The sequence below is a fragment of the Bos javanicus genome, chromosome 17, assembly GCF_032452875.1.
Source record: "Bos javanicus breed banteng chromosome 17, ARS-OSU_banteng_1.0, whole genome shotgun sequence".
Lineage (NCBI taxonomy): Eukaryota > Metazoa > Chordata > Mammalia > Artiodactyla > Bovidae > Bos > Bos javanicus.
In genome coordinates this window covers 40,985,301-41,009,201 of record NC_083884.1, presented here as the reverse complement: position 1 = coordinate 41,009,201, position 23,901 = coordinate 40,985,301, and the positions used below count along the sequence as shown (strand labels likewise).

The 23,901-nt window shown below is 40.4% G+C and overlaps 1 protein-coding gene across 5 annotated transcripts in view; it reads left to right on the top strand.

Annotated features, from left to right (window-relative positions):
* RXFP1 (relaxin family peptide receptor 1) overlaps positions 1–23,901 on the top strand; it is a 128,366-nt gene that overhangs the window by 37,279 nt on the left and 67,186 nt on the right. The window lies entirely within an intron of this gene.

Here is a 23,901-nt window from a genome sequence, read left to right as displayed (position 1 = left end):
CCACTGAGCTACCAGGAAAGTCCCTATTACAGACTTTTTAAGGCATTGCCTTGAAGGAATTAAACTTCTTGGTCTGGAGAACTGTCTCTAGGTGGTGGCAGTAACTCAGAAGTGAGCACACTGTCTATATCTGAGCTTAGGCTGCAGTTGCCTTTGTTTGGGATGGCTGTGCAAATGTTTTTCTTCTTTAAATATATACATATATATATATATATATATATATATATATATATATATATCACCTTGTTAAAAATAACTGAATACTATGTAATTTTTTAAACTAAGAAAAATATGTCCTGCCCATTGCCAACCACTTCACCATCAAGCTGCTAGCAATTTCAGACAGAGTGACAGGAGTTATTCCCTGCCCCCCAATTGAAATGGTGGCAGGAAGCAGAAGGAGCACTAAATTCAGCCCCAAACAGCTTCACAGGGAAAAGGGTTTTGGAAGTTTTGTCTTTGAGTTAAGTTTTAAAAGACCAAGTAATGAAAGTAACAATCTAAAAGTATCGAGCTATCAACAGAGAAAACAAGCACACACACACACACACACACACACACACACACACACACACATACATTCTAAAAGTTGAGAATTATGGTTTATTTTGTGGACATACAGAGGACTTAAGCCTGGGAGACAGCCTCTCAGTAGCTCTGAAAAATTGCTCTGAAGAGGTAAGGGAGAGGGTGGGATAAAGAGGAGTTTTTGCAACAAAGACCAGGTAGTTGGAACATCAAAAGACTACTGCTAATTAAAAAAGACCAGATATCTCAAATTAATGAATTCAGCACTTTTTTGTGTTTGGGAAGATGCAGGAGCCTGGGCTCATTGAAATCATTCCTGTGATATGCACCTTAACTATCCAGAGCCAGTATCCTGCTTTTCTCCATCCTGAATCCCCTCAACGTACAAGTCAGGTGAGGGCTGCAGGGACTGAAGCCTTGGTGGCCACAACATCCTTTGTTTGCTGATATGGCAGGTGACATTCTTCATTCAAATCCTTAAACTCTAGCAGTTTCTCAGAATCCAGACGGAAGCAGTATCACATGGAGGTTTTAAGATCAGGCTTCCAGAGACCTAGGCATAAATTCTGGTGAAACGTTTTGTAAAATGGGAATGATATGACTATCTGTGTCTGTGGGCTGTTCAGAGAATTCAATGCGATTCTGTATCCAAGATGGTGAGCAGAGCACCTGCCAGACTGAGCACCTGACAAACTGAACTTGCTGTTCAGTCCCCAAGTCATGGCCAATCCTTTACAGCCCATCGACTGCACCATGCCAGGCTTCTCTGTCCCTCACTGTCTCCCGGAGTTTGCCCAAGTTCATGTCAAATCCCTTATGATTATACAGTGGAAGTGACAAATGGATTTAAGGGATTAGATATAATGGACAGAGTGCCTAAAGAACTATGGACTGAGGTTCATAACATTGTACAGGAAGCAGTGATCAAAACCATCCCCAAGAAAAAGAAATGCAAAAAGGAAAACTGGTTGTCTGAGGAGGCCTTACAAATAGCTCAGAAAAAAAGAAAAGTGAAAGGCAAAAGAGAAAAGGAAAGATATAACCATCTGAATGCAGGTTTCCAAAGAATAGCAAGGAGAGATTTTTTTTTTAAGCCTTCCTAAGTGATCAATGCAAAGAAATAGAGAAAATCAATTGAATGGGAAAGACTAGAGATCTCTTCAAGAAAATTAGGGATACCAAAGGAATATTTCATGCACAATGGGCACAATAAAGGACAGAAACAGTCTGGACCTAACAGAAGCAGGAGATATTAAGAAGAGGTGGCAAGAATACACAGAACAACTATACAAAAAAAAAAACAAAAAAAAAAAAACCTTAATGACCGTGATAGTGTAATCATTCACCTAGAGCCAGACATCCTGGAATGCAAAGTCAAGTGGGCCTTAGTAAGCATCACTATGAACAAAGCTAGTGGAGGTGATGGAATTCCAGCTGAGTGTTTTCAAATCCTGAAAGATGATGCTGTCAAAGTGCTGCACTCAATATGCCAGCAAATTTGGAAAACTTAGCAGTGGCCACAGGACTGGAAAAGGTCAGTTTTCATTCCAATCCCAAAGAAAGGCAATGCCAAAGAATGTTCAAACTACCACATAATTGCATTCATCTCACACACTAGCAAAGTAATGCTCAAAATTCTCCAAGCCATTCTTCAATAGTACATGAACCGTGAACTTCCAGATGTTCAAGCTGGATTTGAAAAAGGCAGAGGAACCAGAGATCAAATTTCCAACATCTGTTGGATCATAAAAAAAAGCAAGATAATTCTAGAAAAACATCTACTTCTGCTTCATTGACTACACTAAAGCCTTTGACTGTGTGGATCACAACAAACTGTGGAAAATACTTAAGGAGATGGGAATACCAGACCACCTTACCTGCCTTCTGTGAAACTTGTATGCAGGTCAAGAAGCAACAGTTAGAACTGGACATGGAATAACAGATGGGTTCAAAATTGAGAAAGGAGTGTGTCAAGGCTGTATACTGTCACCCTGCTTATTTAACTTCTATGCAGAGTATATCATGTGATGCGCCAGGCTGGATGAAGCTCAAGCTAGAATCAGGATTGCTGGGAGAAGACCCTTGAGAGTCCCTTGGACTGCAAGGAGATCCATCCAACCAGTCCATCCTAAAGGAAATCAGTCCTGAATATTCATTGGAAGGACTGATGCTGAAGCTGAAACTCCAATACTTTGGCCACCTGATGCGAAGAATTGACTCATTGAAAAAGACCCTAATGCTGGAAAAGATTGAAGGCAGGAGGAGAAGGGGATGACTGAGGATGAGATGTTTGGACAGCATCATTGACCTGTCTCCGTCATTGGCTCTGTCTCTTCATTCTTTCTGGTGTTATTTTTCCACTCTTCTCCTGTAGCACATTGGCCACATACCGACCTAGGGAGTTCATCTTTCGTTGTCACATCTTTTTGCCTTTTCATACTGTTCATCTGATGCTGAAGCTCCAATACTTTGGCCACCTGATATGAAGAACTGACTCATTGGAAAAGAACCTGTTGCTGGGAAATATTGAAAGCAGAAGAAGAAGGGGATGACAGAGGATGAGATGGTTGGATGGCATCACCAACTCAATAGACATGAGTTTGAGCAAGCTCTGGGAGATGGTGAAGGACAAGGAAGCCTGGGTGTGCTGCAGTCCATGGGGTCTCAAAGAGTCAGACACGACTAAGAGACATCAGGTGGCAAAAGTATTGGAGCTTCAGCTTTAGCATCAGTCCTTCCAAAGGTTGATTTCCTTTAAGATTGACTGGTCTGGTCTCCTTGCTGTCCAAGGGACTCTCAAGAGTCTTCTCCAACACCACAGTTCAAAAGCATCAATTCTCTGTCGCTCTGCCTTCTTCATGGTCCAGATAATAACCCTCCATAAATTCTCCCTGACACATCAGTCAGCTGTGAGTATGTCACGAGCCCAGTGTCTTAGCTCAGATTCTGTGGCTCAGCCATCCCTGCTGGGCTCAGCAATCCCTGCTGGGCTCAACTGAGATCAGCAGCAATGTGTATGTCAAACCTAAATCAGGAAAGGTCTATCTCTTCATCTGTAGAAGAATTTAATTTTGATAAAAAGCATGGGCATGACTCTTGTGGAAACAACACTTAATGAGACCTAGAGACTGTCACGGGCTTCCCAGATGGCCCTAGTGGTAAAGAACTCAACTTGCCAATGCAGGAGACATAAAAGACATGGGTTCAGTCCCTAAGTTGGGAAGATCCTCTGATGGAGGACATGGCAATCAACCCCAGTATTCTTGCCTGGAAAATCCCATGGACAGAGGAGCCTGGCCAGCTACAGTCCATAGGGTCTCAAAGGGTCCAACATGACTGACTGAGCACGATGGGAAGCAAAATCAGGTTGCAGATGGATTCCTTGTAATGGTTCCTTCTTTCCCCTCTCTTTTCCATCCTCTCCCTCCAGTATTTTTCCACCCTCTGCAGGTCTGTGGCCCATATGTTTCCCCTTCTATTTCTCCTCTCCAGCTGCCCCCCTTCCTTCTTTTACTCTCTCTCAATTCCCCTATTTCACCCTTCTGTTGTCCTCCATTCTTTGCTCTTTCCAACCAAACACACCACAGTGTTCATAAATTAGACGTTATTATTGAACTCATTTCATTAAGTCTATAAGCTGCTCATTTCAAAGATGTTAACACCTTTATTTCCAAAGAAAGAACCCAAGAACTTGTTTTTAATTTCCAAGTAGCTATAAAAAGATGCTTACCACCCCTACCCCACCCTTGGGCTGAGTAAACCGGAAGGGTGGTTTGTATCTTAAGGTTAGTGGATTCTTTGAGAATCAAGAAAATCTTCAGTGTGTGTTAGTTGCTCAGTTGTGTCCAACTCTTTGCGAACCCATGGACTGTAGCCTGCCAGGCTCCTCTGTCCATGAAACTCTCCAGGCAAGAATACTGGAGTGGACTGCCATTTCCTTCTCCAAGGAGATCTTCCCGACCCAGGGATAGAACCCAGGTCTCCCACACTGTAGGCAGATTTTTTACCATCTGAGCCATCTATAAATCCCCTGAAGACTATAAAATGTTGTGTATTTGTGTACATGTGCCTTTTCAATAAGAAAAGTCTCTGTAACTTAATCAGCTTTACAAAAGGTATAGAGTTTTTAAAAGGTAAAAAGCTTCCTTATTTCTGCTGTCGGCTAAAACAGAAATCTCCTAAAAATAAACAATTTCATTATGAATTGGAATCAGTTTCTCCCAATTAGCACTCCAAATTTGTTCATATAAAATCAATAGGTTGTGTGCATAGTTTCAAATAACTGCAACAGTAACAACTTTTCCTTACCATCTTTGATTTCTTTTTAAAATAGAAGCAAAGTTGTAGGCAGATTCCTTAACCAGGCATCAGAAGGCTAAGACTCAGAACTTGGAAGTGCCTCTTTCTGTCTGTTACTTGGGCGAATCCTTTCTTTAGGCTCAGTCCCCTTCCTTTCTTGTGAAACTGGAATCATAAATTTGTTGTGAGGATTAAGTGAATTATCTGGGTAGAAACGCTCGTCATGTAATGAGCATGTAAACCTGGGCACACCAGAGTTTTGACTACTGTGCTTGGCAGTTACTCTGGAAATTCACATCTTTGAAATTCTGTCCCAGGAATTGTTTAGATTTGACTGGACTCCAAACATGCTTCCCTAGTATCTCAGTTGATAAAGAATCTGCCTGCAGTGCAGAAGACCCAGGTTTGATCTCTGGGTTGGGAAGATCCCCCGGAGAAGGAAATGGCAACTTACTCGAGTATTCTTGCCTGGAAAATGCTATGGATAGAGAAGCCTAGCAGGCTACAGCCTAGGGGGTAGTAAGAGTTGGACACGACTTAGTGACTAAACCACCACCCACCCACCACACCAGGGAAGTTCTGGTTTGCAGTTGTGAAGGGAAGTATGAAGCAAGTTGAGACAAGGTAGTATAAGCAATCTGTCCCCAAGGGTCTGAAAATATGTCATCTTAGGGATCTCTGACATGAGCAGGGAATGGTGTATATCACTAACTTTTATGAAAAAGAAATATTCAGAGCATAGATCAAATAACTTCTAGCTACATGTACATATAAATACCTTAAACCTTAGCATGTGAAGATAAACAGCATTTTGTTTAATCAATTATTATTATTAAAAATACAAGTGAGATTTGAAAAGCAATTAATATCTTAAATTTTTATTAGACAAAATAAGAGTATGCTCTTTTAAAATCTTTCTTGTTCATCATTGTCAACATTTAAAAATCCACATGTCCAGTTTGGTAAACATGGGAAAAATCATGATCCACCTTTATGAAGACATGTCTTTGTAACAAATACTGTGTTAAACTATTACTGGTCTTCATATGCCAAAATTAGATAACACTCATGAAATTTACCTAAACCAGAAGGTCTCCAAACGTGGTTCAGAACCAAAGTCATCAGCAGCACCCAAGAAGCTGTTACAAAGGCAGATTCTCTGTCTGTATCTCAGCTCTATTGACTCAGAAAATTCTGCCACTGGTTCTGCAATTGCTCTTTACGATCTTCAGGTCATTCAGGCGCACGGTAGACTGTGAGCACCACTGACCTAAACCCAAAGGAGCAGAAAATAAGGCATGCACAGGAAACAGTAGCCGCAGAGAAACTAAACCAAAATCAAGACTTCAGTATGGCGTGCAAGCATTCTTACTTGCTAAGAAACTCCATTATCACAATCGTTATCCATTTGTTTTAATTTCTGTAAGACAAATTGCTGCTCTGCTAGTGGCAGCCATCTAGAAAAACCAAAAAATCGAACTATGCTCAAAACCTCGAAGATGGCCAGTTGGGGTGCTTCTGCTGTCCACACGTGGGTGGGTTGGGACTTCCCAAAGAGGATGTCAGAATTTCACACCATCTTTACAGTCCAGGTGATAAAAATTATGAAATGTAGTTGTTTCTTCCTGCTTCTCATTAATTTCCTTCACCAGCTGTATTTTTTCTTTGTTTTATAGTATCTGGATAATTTACGCTCCCTAGCCTGTCCATTTTTAAGACATTCACATTTAAATTTAGTCTAATGCTAATTAAATCAAGTCAGAAAGTTAGTTTTTTTCAGAATATGTAAACCTCATGCGTATTTGAATAAGCAGCATTAAATGTATTTGTAATCACATAACATATAATATCTTAGATACAAATAAAAGGAAAACCCACAGATAAAAATCACTTTTAGAGTGATTATTTACAGCTTAGTATATTGTAGAATAAAAACAATTTTCTAGCGGAAAGGGGAACATTTTTCTTAACTAAACCTTTTAAAAGATACATCCTTTAAAAAGTAGCTCCAAAAACCTCTCCCATGTTCCCTTAAATAATTTAAACATTGACACCAATAATAATTACTAAAGTGGAGAAATAAGTCAAACAGAATTAGTGACAAAATTTAGAGAAGTCACTAAAAAAATGAAACAGCATCAAATAAACTAATTCCCCATGGATTGAACTACAATATAAACTGATTATATTTATTTTTTTTAATTTTATTTTATTTTTAAACTTTACAATATTGTATTAGTTTTGCCAAATATCGAAATGAATCCACCACAGGTATACCCGCGTTCCGCATCCTGAACCCTCCTCCTTCCTCCCTCCCCTACCCTCCCTCTGGGTCGTCCCAGTGCACCAGCCCCAAGCATCCAGTACCGTGCATCGAACCTGGACTGGTGACTCATTTCATACATGATATTATACATGTTTCAATGCTATTCTCCCAAATCTCCCCACCCTCTCCCTCTCCCACAGAGTCCATAAGACTGATCTATACATCGGTGTCTCTTTTGCTGTCTCGTACACAGGGTTATTGTTTCCATCTTTCTAAATTTCATATATATGTATTAGTATACTGTATTGGTGTTTTTCTTTCTGGCTTACTTCACTCTGTATAATAGGTTCCAGTTTTATCCATCTCATTAGAACTGATTCAAATGTATTGTTTTTAATGTCTGCGTAATACTCCATTGTGTATATGTACCACTGCTTTCTTTATCCATTCATCTGCTGATGGACATCTAGGTTGCTTCCATGTCCTGGCTATTATAAACAGTGCTGTGATGAACATTGGGGTACACGTGTCTCTTTCCCTTCTGGTTTCCTCAGTGTGTATGCCCAGCAGTGGGATTGCTGGATCATAAGGCAGTTCTATTTCCAGTTTTTTAAGGAATCTCCACACTGTTCTCCATAGTGGCTGTACTAGTTTGCATTCCCACCAACAGTGTAAGAGAGTTCCCTTTTCTCCACACCCTCTCCAGCATTTATTGCTTGTAGACTTTTGGATCGCAGCCATTCTGACTGGCATGAAATGGTACCTCATTGTGGGTTTGATTTGCATTTCTCTGATAATGAGTGATGTTGAGCATCTTTTCATGTGTTTGTTAGCCATCTGTATGTCTTCTTTGGAGAAATGTCTATTTAGTTCTTTGGCCCACTTTTTGATTGGGTCATTTATTTTTCTGGAGTTGAGCTGTAGGAGTTGCTTGTATATTTTTGAGATTAGTTGTTTGTCCGTTGCTTCATTTGCTATTATTTTCTCCCATTCTGAAGGCTGCCTTTTCACCTTGCTAATAGTTTCCTTTGTTGTGCAGAAGCTTTTGAGTTTAATTAGGTCCCATTTGTTTATTTTTGCTTTTATTTCCAATATTCTGGGAGGTGGGTCATAGAGGATCCTGCTGTGATGTATGTCAGAGAGTGTTTTGCCTATGTTCTCCTCTAGGAGTTTTATAGTTTCTGGTCTTACGTTTAGATCTTTAATCCATTTTGAGTTTATTTTTGTGTAAGGTGTAAAAAGTGTTCTAGTTTCATTCTTTTACAAGTGGTTGACCAGTTTTCCCAGCACCACTTGTTAAAGAGATTGTCGTTAATCCATTGTATATTCTTGCCTCCTTTGTCAAAGATAAGGTGTCCATATGTGCGTGGATTTATCTCTGGGCTTTCTATTTTGTTCCATTGATCAATATTTCTGTCTTTGTGCCAGTACCATACTGTCTTGATAACTGTGGCTTTGTAATAGAGTCTGAAGTCAGGTAGGTTGATTCCTCCAGTTCCATTCTTCTTTCTCAAGATAGCTTTGGCTATTCGAGGTTTTTTGTATTTCCATACAAATTGTGAAATTATTTGTTCTAGCTCTGTGAAGAATTCCGTTGGTAGCTTGATAGGGATTGCATTGAATCTATAAATTGCTTTGGGTAGTATACTCATTTTCACTATATTGATTCTTCCAATCCATGAGCATGGTATATTTCTCCATCTATTAGTGTCTTCTTTGATTTCTTTCACCAGTTAAACTGATTATATTTAGAAAGACTATTACTTTTGTATTATCACAGATATTTTAAACAAAAAGCCTTATTTGAAAAAAAAAAAAAAGCCTTATTTGGCAATAAGTTCCCAGTTCTCTTAGAAAACCTATAAAAAAAGAATATAAAGTATTAACAAATAAAATATCTCAGTACAACAAGCATAAGATATCAAATCACTGAACATTTTTCATGGACCCAATGCATGAACAAATTTTAATTAAGTTTTTGATATAAAGTGACAAAAATTTTCAGTTGAATTCACAGAGATCCCTTTCTTTATAAAATATTTGGGCAATACAGAATTTATATATTATGCCTGCTGCTGCTGCTGCTGCTAAGTCGCTTTAGTCGTGTCCGACTCTGTGCGACCCCATAGACGGCAGCCCACCAGGCTCCTCTGTCCATGGGATTCTCCAGGCAAGAACACTGGAGTGGATTGCCATTTCCTCCTCCAATGCATGAAAGTGAAAAGTGAAAGGGAAGTCGCTCAGTCGTGTCCGACTCTCAGCGACCCCATGGACTGCAGCCTACCAGGCTCCTCTGTCCATGGGATTTTCCAGGCAAGAGTACTGGAGTGGGGTGCCATTGCCTTCTCCATATTATATCTATGAAATGGTTATGATGAAGTTCACGTCTTCTTTATTCTATGTTTACATTTGACTGGACTCCAAACCAGTGAAGTCCTAGACAAAATTGATTGTATCATTTTTATAACTTTGATCCTTTCTGATAAGCTCCAACATGGAAATGTACAAATTACTCTCATTCATGCATTATTTGGGGAAATTTCCCTGGTGGTCCAGTGATTTCACTCCCAGGGGGCATGTGTTCAATGCCCGGTCAGGAAACTAAGATTCCCACATGCCATGAGACATAGTCAAAAAAAGAGGGGAAGGGAATTATTTTCGTTCATTTCAAATTGAATTTCCTAACTTTGCAGTAAAAATAAAATATTAAAATAGCATCAGATTCACAGATGCTTTGCACTTTATTGATTATACCCAGATTTTTATGTTAAAGAAACTCTCTGCATTTCCAGATTAGAATTTACCAGCAGTTCTTCTGTATTGTAAATAAATGGCAATACAAAGAAGGCTCCTCATCACAGCCACACTCACCCAACTTCATCCTCCTTAGAGACAGGTTGAATCACTCTACCATGAAGACCCAAGTTCAGATGATCACCTCTGTAGACTCAGAGCATCGGCCCTGCTCTGCACTTTAGCAGCCTAGTCTACAGGAGAAAGACAAAAACTTGGTTCCTCTGTTTCCATATTTGTATTTCTTTGCTCTACAGGGAAAATGGAAGCTTTCTCTAATACATTTTGCATGATGCAGTAGGTAAGCCTGCACTAAAAACTGATGTCCACTCAGAACCTCAGAATGTGATCTTACATGGAAAGAGGGTCCTTGTAGATATAATGAAGTTGAGGAGTTTCTGGTTTCCCCTGGTGCAGCCCAGGCAGACCCTTCTCCCCTCCCTTTCTGGTCCAAATCTCTTGTCCAATCCAGGAAGAGCAAAGCCTAGCTCTTCTTTTTGTTTTTCCACAATCATTGTCAGTGCTCAAACCTGGGCCTTTGGCAATTAAATACTACAAATTTGATTCCTTTGTTTCCTGCAGACATCTGCTTCGTTTCTTCTCCAAGGCAATAAAAGTGGAAAATTCTAGCCTCTTGTTACAGAAAAAGGGCGGAGTGCAAGGCATTCAAGGGAAAGGAAACTAACATCCCAAATATTTGCATGTCACTGGCTGGCACTAATCTATAAGAATTAGATAAACTATTTATTTATGGGTATGATGGTGATAATATACACCTTTTAATAGGCTTATAAGAATGTTTGAAGTGTATTCAAGGATTCTTTTAATTTTTAATTGGGCCTTCATTTAAAATTCTAAGTTGCTAAATATTCCTTCCTTTCTTCAATACAGCTTTTTACAGAGCTGTCAGAATGATGGCAATGCCAATCCATTTGATGTAGAACTTAGCATTCTCATTTTAGACTATTTCATCAGAGTTGTGGGTTTGTCTTTTTTAAGGCTAACAACACAGGAGGAAAACTGACACACATCATAAATACACAAACTGATAAATAACCATTCATTGTATGCTCAAAAATGGCTGTTTTTCTGTTTATTATTCTCAAAACAGCATTAGAGAAACCTAAGTAGCTGAACCCTTGGCTTTTCTATAAATACGAACCTTTTTAAAACCTCAAATATGTTTATCTATGTTTATCCAACAATTCTTCAAAGTTTGAGTTAACTACACAAAGACTCTCAGCTTAGAATGCTTCCTTTGAGATAGGACACAAAAGGCAGTTTCTGTAGTGGTTCGATTTCCTTTAAAATATCCCACAATAATATCACACTCAGTTTCTTCAAAGAGTTGCCTCTAAAGGTACTCAGAAATAGAGTCACAGATGTAGAAAACAAGCTTACAGTTATCAAAGGGGAAAAGGGTGGGGGGTAAATTGAAAGACTGGGACTGGCAACTGTTACCCTATTGATATAATAGATAACAGGGAACTATACTCAATACTCAATACTATACTTAATACTCTGTAATGGGATAAGAACCTTCAAAAAGAGTGGATATGTGTATACATATACACTGATTCGCTCTGCTATACATCTAAAACTAACACAACATTGTAAATCAACTATACTTTACAGAAATTAATTTAAAAATAAAAAAGGAAACTATAAACAAGATGAAAAGACAACCCTCTGAATGGGAGAAAATAATTGCAAATGAAACAACTGGCAAAGAATTAATCTTCAAAACAACAAGCAGCTCATGCATCTCAGTATTAGAAAAACAAACAACCCAATCAAAAAGTGGGAGGAAGACCTAAACAGACATTCTCTGTAGAAGACATGCAGATGGAAAATAAACACATGAAAAGATGCTCAACATTACTCATTATTCAGTTCAGTTCAGTTCAGTTCATTCGCTCAGTCGTGTCTGACTCTTTGAGACCCCATGAATTGCAGCATGCCAGGCCTCCCTGTCCATCACCAACTCCCAGAGTTCACTCAAATTCACATCCATCAAGTCGGTGATGCCATCCAGCCATCTCATTCTCTGTCGTCCCTTTCTCTTCCTGCCCCCAATCCCTCCCAGCATCAGAGTCTTTTCCAATGAGTCAACTCTTTGCATGAGGTGGCCAAAGTACTGGAGTTTCAGCTTTAGCATCATTCCTTCAGAGAAATGCAAATCAAAACTACAGTGAGGTATCACCTCACACCCACTAGAATGGCCATCACCAAAAAAATCTACAAAGAATAAATGCTAGAGAGGATGTGGAGAAAAGGGAACCCTCTTGTATTGTTGGTGGGAATGTAAATTGATACAGCCACTATGGAAGACTGTATGGAGATTCCTTAAAAAACTAAGAATAAAACTACCATATGACCCAGCAATCCCACTACTGGGCATATACCCTGAGAAAATCGTTATTGAAAAGACACATGTACCTCAGTGCTCATGGCAGCACTATTTACAATAGCCGTAACATGGAATCAACCTAGATGTTCATTGGCAGATGAATGGATAAAGAAGTTGTAGTACATGTATATGCAATGGAATATTACTCAGCAATAAAAAGGAACACATTTGAGTCAGTTATAATGAGGTGGATGAACCTAGAGCTTGTTGTACAAAGTAAGTCAGGGAGAGAAAAACAAATATCATATATTAATGCATACATATGTGATCTAGAAAAATGGTGCTGATGAACCTATTTGTAGGGCAGGAATAGAAATACATAGAAAACATACTTATGTATCTGGTGTGGGGGGAGGAAGGACAGGGTGGGAGGAATTGAGAGTAGCATTGACATGTATACATTGCGCATATGTGTTAGTCGCTCAGTCGTGTCCTACTCTTTGCAACCCCATGGACTGTAGCCCACCAGGCTCCCCTGTCCATGGACTTCTCCGGGCAAGAATACTGGAGTGGGTAACCATTCCCCTTCTCCAGGGGATCCTCCCAATATGTAAAATAGATAGCCAGTGGGAAACTGCTCTGTGAGCACAGAGTGCTCAACTCGGTGCTCTGTGACAACCTAGAGGGGTAGGTTGGGGTGAGGGGTGGAGAGGAGGTTCAGAAGGGAGGGGACATGTGTGTTCTTGTGACTGATTCATGTTGTTGTGTGGCAGAAGCCAACACAATATTATAAAGCAATTATCCTCCAATTAAAATAAATTTAAAAATAAAGGTACCCACAAAGAGGCATACCCATTTCTTCCAGTAAACTATTGTCATTCAAATTCAAGGAGCTCTCACACTACTGGTTTGATGAATTGGTCTATCTGACCAGGTGAAGGTCAGATCTAAATACCCCAAAGTCCATTCTAATGGCGCAGGACACCTCTACTCTAGGGATCATTATTTTCTGAGAAAAAGATGCTCCACTGTGTTCCCTAGAATGGGTGCTGAGAATCGAGGAAGTATATGAAATCAAGAATGTTCCACTTGGCATAAATCTAAACTAAATTAACTAACCACCTATTCATCTATTCTGGCTTTCCTGGTTGGCTCAGACGGTAAAGAATATGCCTGCAATGCAGGAGAGCCAAGTTCAATCCCTGTGTTGGGAAGATCCCCTGGAGAAGGGAATGGCTACCCACTCCAGTATTCTCGCCTGGGTAATCCCATGGACAAAGGAGCCTGACTGGTTATGGTACATGGGGTCGTGAAGAGCTGGACATCACTGACCAAATAACACTTCTTTCATCCATTCATCAATAAGAATACATTGTAGGCAATAGGATTTATGCCTTCAGTTTCATAAGACAGAGGCACAGATCCCTCAACTTTTGAATATTCAAAATTCCTACTTGAAAGGAAGCCAGGAGTGGCCCCTGCAAACCTACAGGATGGTTTGGAAATCGTGCTGCAACACGGGTGGTCCCACAGGCTGGTGAAAAATGCAGAGTCCTGAGCTCCACCCCCAAAGACATTGCTCCAGTACATAGGAGCAGGGCCCAGAAATCTGCATCTTGGGTATATAACACACTTGTTAAAGGTTTGAAATGACTCACTTCTTGATGCAGACAATTTTATTACCGAATTCAGAACCTATTGAAAGTGATTTATTAGCCAGAGCAGTGATTTCCAAACATGAGCAGACATCAGATCAGCTAGAGGGCTTGTTAAAATGCAGAAACATGGGCCCCATCTACAGAGTTTCTAATTGAAACCCCTCACGTAGGGTTCAAGAATTTGCTTTTCTTTGAAGTTCCCAAGTGACACTGAAGCTACTTATCCTGGATCTGCACTCTGAAAACCACTCAACTAGACATGTCTTGTGCGAATGCAAAAGCAAACACTTCCCAAAAGTTATTAAAAGATGGTGCTATGAAAGGGTTGGGCTTCCCTGCTGGCTCAGATGTTAAGAATCTGCTTGCAAGGCAGAAGACCTGGGTTTGATCCCTGGGTTGGGAAGATCCCCTGGAGAAGGGAATGGCAACTGACTCCAGTGTTTTTGCTCAGAAAATTCCATGGACAGAGGAACCTGGAAGGCTACAGTCCATGAGGTTGCAAAGAGTCAGACATGACTGAGCAACTAGCACTTTCACTTTACTTTCATAAAAGGGTTTAACAAAATTAAAGTTATTTCTTTGAGCCTGAGTTCTCCTTTCATCGTATTAACCTGAATTATTAATTCCAAGCGGGGGTACAGGATTCCCAAGCATATTAAGCCACAAAACTCTCTTCTCAAGGAGAATCCTGGAAAACTGTTTGAGGACAACCTAATACAGCACCGTGGCAAATTATGCAGTGCCTTCAAGAAACTTAGACCTTTCTCACCTCCCTCCAGACCTCATCTCTTGACACTCCCTCCACCCCACCCCTGACACCAAGGATACCAGGCAATCAGAGCGTGGAGGAGAGAGATGCGTGCTCCAGAATTCAAGTTGATGGGTCTCACCTACTTTTCCATAAAACTAAATTGTAACTAATATTTGATGCTGATGAAATAATAATTTACTGTTTTATGTAATTTATGAGAGCTAGTAACAGTCATATTTAAACTACATTAAAAGTACCTTAGAAGTCACTGAGGCAATAAAAATACATAGGCTAAGATTAATTCCTATCATATTCTCATGAGATAAAATGCATATATAAATAGTCACAGTATGAAGCAGATTATAATAAGTGTAACAAGACATATGAGTAGTGTGCCCTTAAATTACAGACCACTTGCATTAACCTTATTAACAATCAGCAACTTTACTAACGAAAGGAACCTGCTCATTCTGATTGACAGGCTTTTTCCACTGCTAAATCTAACCCTTCTCCACTATAATGTAAGAAGTGCTCTAATCAGAGAACATTCCATAATGTAGTTCTCCCAAAACTTGCTGGAAGAACCCCCAACGCATTGATAGAAAATATAGACCTCCAGACCCCCTACGGACCAAATAAATCAGAATCTCCAATAGAGAAAGAAGCCTGGAAATGTGTGTTTTTCTTAAGAGCCCCAGTTCCCAAGTTTTACTATAATGTAAGAGAAACTGGGTTTTCTCTGAAGTGTCTTTCAGGACAGAGACCCATTCATTCATTCATTCATTGAATTAATAAATACTTATTAATGCAGCATGCAAGACCATGTTTTTCTTGGTCTATGGCATTCATTTTTATTCAGAGCATCATTACATGTTTTTAGCTTTAAAAAACTATTTTTAGCAAATATATATATATATATATATATATCTGATCAACAGTGTTCATATTTCACTACCCACACATACAGGAAACCATATACCCTAACACAGCATCCTCTTAGTACCATGCAGTTTACTCCATGATGCTTCAAGAAACACCAGAGAATCAATTTCAGTGGGATCATAACTAAATCATGAAAAACCACTCTGCTCACTGTCTCATACATCCTTAAAATATGCAGGAGATAGGATTTAAAATATAGAAACACATATGCCAAAAGCTGTTTTCTTAAAAATGCTAACTTTCCAACCTTGCAATTTTGACTACGTTTTCTATTCCTGCCTTCTGGGGAGAGGAAGTAATGGGTGGAAAGAAGAAAATGCTTTGGGAAGGCAGGAAGGAAGGTAAATGTTAATTATGAAAAAGCTTGTTTGTTTGAAGATGTTACTATTCAAAAAGAGAACTCCCTACAAAATATATGCTCTGACTTGGGGGAATGTTATATAAGCCGTCTTGTCCTGTTTCCTCTGCATTCTCAAATTCCACATCACCTCTCTTTCTCTTTTCCCTCTCTTTTTTGTGCACTCTCGCTCTTGCACGCTCTCTCTCTCTCTCTCTCTCTCTCTCTCGTGTGTGTGTGTGTGTGTGTGTGTGTTGAGGTAGAATAAAATAGAAAAGGAGAGAAAAGATAAGATTAGAAAGGGACAGAGCAAAGAAGCAGTATAAGTAACTACATTACTTAGATTTGTTGGACTTGGTGAACCCCCTTCTGTTCTTGGTGAACCCCTAGAACAGAAGGGCGAGGAAGTGATAAGGACAAAGCATTAGGAAAGGCTACTAATGCCCCTGATGTGAAGCACTGCACCAGCTATTAATGGTAAAAGTGCCGCAAATTGAAACAGTTCAGTTGTAAAATCTCAGTTAAATATAGCACCTGCTGAAGAACCAGAGCAAAGGAAAAGCAACATCTACTGGCTGTCATCCAAGCTTCCCGGCTTATGAATGTCATAGCGGCAGTGAGACGCCACCGGTGGAAGCAAGCCTGGCTCTGCCATGCTGTCACGTCACCTGAGTCCCATCGCTGTGTGCTGAGGTCCGGGTGGATGGGTCAGGACAGGAACGTGAGCATGGGTAGCACCTCCCCTGCCCCAGACAGGCCCTGGCAGCCTGCGGGGTTGAGTCATTCAGACTTCCACCCTCCAGCTATAGATACAAAAAAAACTCTTCTATAGAATAATCAGTGCCTTGACACATCCAGAGCCAAATGACTTCTCTTACCCACGTGTTTTATTTGTAACATTTATAAATGTATAAAATTCAATAACATTAGTATGAAAATTCAGTCAGTCAGTTCAGTCGCTCAGTCATGTCCGACTCTTTGCAACCCCATGAACCGCAGCACGCCAGGCCTCCCTGTCCATCACCAACTCCCAGAGTTCACCCAAACTCATGTCCATTGAGTCGGTGATGCCATCCAACCATCTCATCCTCTGTCAACCCCTTTTCCTCCTGCCTTCAATCTTTCCCTTCATCAGGGTCTTTTCCAATGACTCGGTTTTTTGCATCAGGTGGCCAAAGTGTTGGAGTTTCAGCTTCAGCATCAGTCCTTCCAATGAACACCCAGGACTGATCTCCTTTATGATGGACTGGTTGGATCTCCCTGCAGTCCAAGGGACTCTCAAGAGTCTTCTCCAAGAGTCTTCTCCAACACCACAGTATGCAAATTAATCTACTTTAAAACTTTTTTTAGTTATACCTTGCATGCACGCTTAGTCACTTCAGTTATGTCGAAACTCTGTGAGACCCCATGGACAATAGCCCACCAGGCTTCTCTGTCCCTGGGATTCTCCAGGCAAGAATACTGTAGTGCGTTGCTGTGCCCTCCTCCAGGGGATCTTCCTGACCCAGGGGTCGAATTCACATCTCTTATGTCTAACTTGCATTGGCAGGCAGGTTCTTTACCACCAGCACCGCCTGGGAAACCCAGTTATACCTTAACGATTCACAGTACTTCCATTGATTCCATGGCTAACAGTAATGATGAACTTAACTGCTATTTAATAACAGCTTCTGATTATCGTTTAAATGAATTTTTGTATAATCCACACAGTGCTGATGTAAGAGCCTGTAGAATGGAAGTGAAACAGGCAAGAGAACAAGAGGTAACAGCAACAGTTACGTATTTCAAAGCAATGTTGTATAAAAGCTGAAATTTCTGTAAGAAGAATATAAGCTGACTAAGTCATATTTGGGGCTTAGAAATGATTACAATAATTTTATTATTTTAATCCTTCAGTTAGTTTTAATAATTCTTTTTCTTAGATCACTTAAACTTCTCAGAATCAGTTTTTCCATGTGTAAGTGGAGCCAGCAATAATGACCAAATAGAGATACCATGAGAATAAAATAAAAGTAGTAATACAGTATAGTATGTACTTGCTAAATGCCAGTTCTCTCAGTGTTAAGAGCTAATATTCAACTTCTCTGTTAAAAAATCAGAGAATTTAAATTTCTCACAGTATCATCCTTTCTTGTATCTGAAGACATAAACTCAGTTTTTAAAAGTAAAAACTTGCCTAAAAAAATCAAATGCAGCTAGCTCAGGAAAGGGCAACAACCCAATGCCATAGACTTCAAAACCTGACAACCAAGGAAAGAAATAGATGGTTTCTGGAGCCCAGTAGAGCAGAGCATTCTGCAAGGCTCCTGACCCCACCCCCAGAACCCATATGGGCAATGCAGTAAAATGCTGGAAATTATCCCCACCATTCCTGCAGGGAGCCCACTGAACCAGACCACACTGAAGTGCCTGGGTTCAGAAAAAGAAAATCACTGCTTTGTTCTCACTCATGAGATTCCACCTGAGTTCCCCCATATGGTTAAATATCCAGTGCCACTTAAAACCATGTTTTAATTCAATAATTAAACCAGTCTCTATATCCATCAAGCTCTCATACAAGAAACTCAAGGTATTTCAAACAGAAATTAGATGCTTACAAAATTCTCACACAGGCTGGAAACGTAGGCATCAGCAAAGCCCCTACGATAGCCCCTAAATAGCCACTGAATCCAGGAGCAGAGCACCAATGCTCCTATCCAGAGATGGAGACACACCTGGTCACATCCCCAATGCCCTGCCACTGCCACCACCGCTTCTAAATGCTACATCTCTGTTTAGACAGAAGAGCAGGAAAATGACTACTACCTCTTTTCTACCAACCAAACTATGTGTGAAAGTTGCTCAGTCGTGTCCAACTCTTTGCAACCCCATGGACTATATAGTCCATGGAATTCTCCAGGTCAGAATACAGAAATGGGTAGCCTTTCCCTTCTCCAGGGGATCTTCCCAACCTAGGGATAGAACCCAGGTCTCCCACCTTGAAGGCAGATTCTTTACCAACTGAGCTACTAGGGAAGCCCAAAATATGTGTGAGTGCATCCCAAATTCTGGCTGTAATGGAGATGCAAAATGCTGTAAGCTTTTCAGACCTTGCTCTGCAAAAACACACCAGAGAAAGCTGTTGTCAAATGGAAGTTGAAAGGGTCAATCTACAGTATCCGCTACGGATCTGTTGCAGCCCTGCAATGCAAAGGTCATGTCCCTCATACTCTATCCCTTCAGTGACTTGTCATCCACACACATCCGTTGCTCAACTTTATTTCGCCCAAGACAACATTGAATTCAGATTTCAATCAACAATCTGCAAACTCTAGCTTGAGCTAGCAGACTGAATTCAGAAACCCATATTAACACTTTGCCCCACCTAGAGTCCCTCCTCCTGGTGCAGTGCTCTCAGAAACTGTGCTCACACAAATTCCCTAGGTTCCTGCCATTATCAAAGAGCAAGATCTTCTGTGATGTCAGTCTTCTCTTCCTAGCTCCAAATGCTGCATGTCTTCTGGGATGGGCTGTAAGTTGGAAGACAAGGAAGCATGGTCATGAAGGGGCCTGAGGAAAGCTGGCAAGTTATTTTCCTCAAGTAAAGGCAATGCCAAAGAATGTTCAAACTACCACACGATTGCACTCATCTCACACGCTACCAAAGCAATGCTCAAAATCCTCCAAGCCAGGCTTCAACAATATTTCAACCAAGAACTTCCAGATGTTTGAGCTGGATTTAGAAAAGGCAGAGGAACCAGAGATCAAATTCCCAACATCCGTTTAATCGTTGAAAAAGCAAGACAGTTCCAGAAAAACAACTGCTTCTGCTTTATTGACTACACCAAAGTCTTTGATTGTGTGGATCACAACAAATTGTGGAAAATTCTTCGAGAGATGGGAATATCAGACCACCTGACCTGCCTCCTGAGAAATCGGTATGCAGGTCAAGAAGCAACAGTTAGAACTGGACATGGAATAAGAGACTGGTTCCAAGTCGGGAAAGGAGTATGTCAAGGCTGTGTATTGTCACCCTGCTTATTTAACTTATATGCAGAGTACATCATGCGAAATGCCAGACTAGATGAAGCACAAGCTGGAATCAAGATTGCCGGGAAAATATCAATAACCTCAGATATGCAGATGACACCACCCCTATGGCAGAAAGTGAAGAGAAACTAAAGAGTCTCTTGATGAAAGTGAAAGAGAAGAGTGAAAAAGTTGCTTAAAACTTAACATTCAGAAAACTAAAATCATGGCATCTGGTCCCATCACTTCACGGCAAATATATGGGGAAACAATGGAAACAGTGAGAGACTTTATTTGGAGTGGGGTTCCAAAATCACTGCAGATGGTGATTGCAGCCATGAAATTAAAAGACACTTGATCCTTGGAAGAAATGCTGTGATCAACCTAGACAGAATATTAAAAAGCAGAGACATTACTTTGCCAACAAAGGTCCATCTAGTCAAAGCTATGGTTTTTCCAGTAGTCATGTATGGATGTGAGAGTTGGACTATAAAGAAAGCTGAGTGCCAAAGAATTTCAGCTTTTGAACTGTGGTGTTGGAGAAGACTCTTGAGAGTCCCTTGGACTGCAAGGAGATCCAACCAGTCCATCCTAAAGGAGATCAGTCCTGAATATTCATTGGAAGGACTGATGCTGAGACTGAAACTCCAATACTTTGGCCACCTGATGCAAAGAACTGACTCATTGGAAAAGACCCTGATGCTGGGAAAGATTGAGGGCAAGAGGAAAAAGGGGTGACAGGGAATGAAATGGTTGGATGGCATCACCAACTCGATGGACAGGAATTTGAGCAAGCTCCAGGAGTTGGTGATACAGGGAGGCCTGGCATGCTGCAGTCCATGGGGTCCAAACAGTCGGACACGACTAAGTGACTGAACTGAACTGAACTAGCAAGCCTCCAACAAACAAGTAACTTCATTGGACAGGGGAAGACAGCTGCTTATGCTGGCCAGGGAGCTTCAGTGGGATGGGGATTTGGGGGGATGCAAATTCAATTGAACATGCTCAAATGTCTCACTACAATTCCCAGGGTCCCTCTCTTTTCAAATCAGAGTCCTAGTGTTCACTTTAAAGATAGGACAAGGGCTTCCCTTGTGGCTCAGTGGTAAAGAATCCGCCTGCCAATGCAGGAGACATGAGTTCGATCCCTGATCTGGGAAGGTCCCACATGCCACAGAGAAGCTAAACCCATGAATCAAATATTGAGCTTCTGCTCTAGAACCATGGAACCACAACTTCTGAGCCCATGTGCCATAATTACCGAAGCCCACATGCCCTATAGTGTGTGTTCTGTAACGAGGGAAGCCACTGCAATGAGAAGCTCACACACAACTAGAGAAAAGCCTGTGCACAGCAACAAAGACCCAGAGCATTCAAAAATAAATAAAAGAAAGGACAAAATGTGAATTCAGCTAATGTTGTAACCTTAGCAACCCATTAGATTTGAGTCCTATCTGAGTCCTAAGGTCCCAAAAGATAAAAGGTTATTTAGGGTTGTTATGGCAGCTCCTTGATTCTCTGAACCTTCTTGAGCTAATGACGTCATTTTCTGAGATTGTTATTTTCTCTCTTTAATCTCTCCAGGGCTATCCTCATAGTCATTTCACTCCACAACACTTGACATTTCTCGTTTTCATTCTGATGAGTTACCATAGCAACTGCTTTGACAGAGTTTATCTTTTAAAGAGGCACATAGTCCAGGAAGCCATAAGTGATCTTTTAAACAACACTTTTTGTCACAGTGTGCCACAGACCATGAGAGTACAATTTTCTAATAGTAATAGGACTGTTGTTATCTTCAAAACCATTCAGGTCAGATAACCAATCCAATGTTATTATCCTTGAGATCGTTATCTGCAACCCCTTCTGGAAGGAGAAAACAGAAACCACTCTGGAGTTTGGGAGGCTTAAGAAAAAAGAGGTTTCACATAGAGAAGAATGTATTTATAGAATCATTATAAAGAACATAGAAGCAGGAGTGGAGAAAACACTACTATACTTGCAAGCCCAAGATTAAGCAGCATCCACGATGGCTCGTCAGCTCTTTACCCAGGAAGCTGGGACAGTGGTAACTGTCCCACCTGCAGTAGGTACCCACAAGATGGAGTCTACAGACTTCCAGTGTCACATGAGTGCATCCCACTGGTAGAAATCTATCTGTAAGAACTGAACTTCCTGGGGTCTGGAAAATATAGAACTACGTTACCAGCTTCTGAAGAATGAGAAAGCATTCTAAACTGAATGGTGAGAGAGCAAAAAAAAAGAAAAAGGATGCATTAAATCTTCACAGTTGCAACAAGCTACCGTCTCCATTCACCTGAACAAACTCAGTCTTTCAAGTTTCCTTCCCTTCCTCCTGTTACTCTACTCACAATGTCAAGGGTCAGCAAGGCACTTGGTTCCTGGTTGTTCAGACGCTGGGATTTGCTGTTTCTGGGTGTATCTTTTGTCCATCCAATTACTGGCACTCAGTTGGAGTCTCAAGCTGATGTCTGCAAATGGTAAACTTGAGGTCCATCAATCATCTCCTTCTGAGATATCATAATGATATCATTGAGATATCATAAAAATATCATTGGGATATCATTATACTGCCTTGCTACTTGTGTTTATTTTGAAATCCTTCATAATAAAGAAGTGTTCAAACTAATAAGTAATACTAAAGGATGGAAACAGCTATAAATACAATCTTTAAATAGCATCTCTTCTTACCAATTTATTTTTAGTGAAACTTTAAAAGGAAGCCTGGTTTTACAAGCGTACATAACACTTATGTTAGAATACCTTGCCTTTCCCAAATGTAATCTTCATGAAAGAGTTAATGGGCCATGGAAAATAAGAAAATAACCTGGAGATGGAGGAAAACTGTACAAATTATATGTAATCAGATAAGATCACATTCAAAAAATTTTCTGATTTGAGCAGACCATTCACCAATCCAGAAAATTTAGGAGAAATAGCAAGATTATATGGAGAAAGATAATGAGTTCCATTTGGTGAATGTTGTGTTCAAGGTGCTTGTAGTAAGCGGGCTCCATGTTACACAAGATAAAGCGCAGGCTGGAAATGTAATTTGGAAGTCTTCTGATTAGAAGGAAAACCATGGATGAGGTTAGGTTCACCAAATCCAGGCAAAGTTGCACTATCTGGACTCAATCTCAGGTTTGAGTTATACATACGCAGCAGAAATAACTTATAAAATAGATGCCAGACTTAAATTTAATCCTAACTTACATAAGATAAACTTTTATCGCTTCTATCACCTGTCTATATGTTTGAAAGTTAGTGTTAGTCCCTCAGTCATCTCTGACTCTTTGCAACCCCAGGCTCCTCTGTCCATGGAATTCTCCAGGCAAGAATACTGGAGTGGATAACCATTCCTTTCTCCAGGGGATATTCCCCATCCAGGGATTGAACTCGGGTCTCTTGTTTATGCATCCTTAAAGAGTCCCAACAGCATCCTGAAAAAAGCTTGGTACCTTTGGGAAGGATCCCCTTTAAACCCATCCCCAACCTGCCATGGGATAGGGCTGGTACCCTCTGCAGATGGTACAGAGAAGCTGCTCCTGCACCCCAGCTCACATCCTTTCCATCTCATGACTGGCCTCATGGTCTCAGGTTCAAAAATAACTGCAAGTTCATGAGGAATTTCGTGAGGAAAAATTATTTTTTCCCTCCCACCAAATGAAGATTTTTTTTTTTTTTTTACTGATTTTGGTCTCATTTTTTTAATGAGACAAGTTTCATATCAAAATCAGAAAATATGGATGAGAAAATATGTAAGCATTCAGAGGATAATCACTAAACACTATCCATTTTACCACAGTGCCTTAAAAAAAAGAATGAGGTCATGCTGGTCATGTTATTTTTTCTTTTTCTATTTAACAACTATGGCCGTCCATCTCCAACATCAGTCTAACATGATTGAAGAGACTGAGGGAAGTTAAAATGAAGATGCTGAGAACAGTG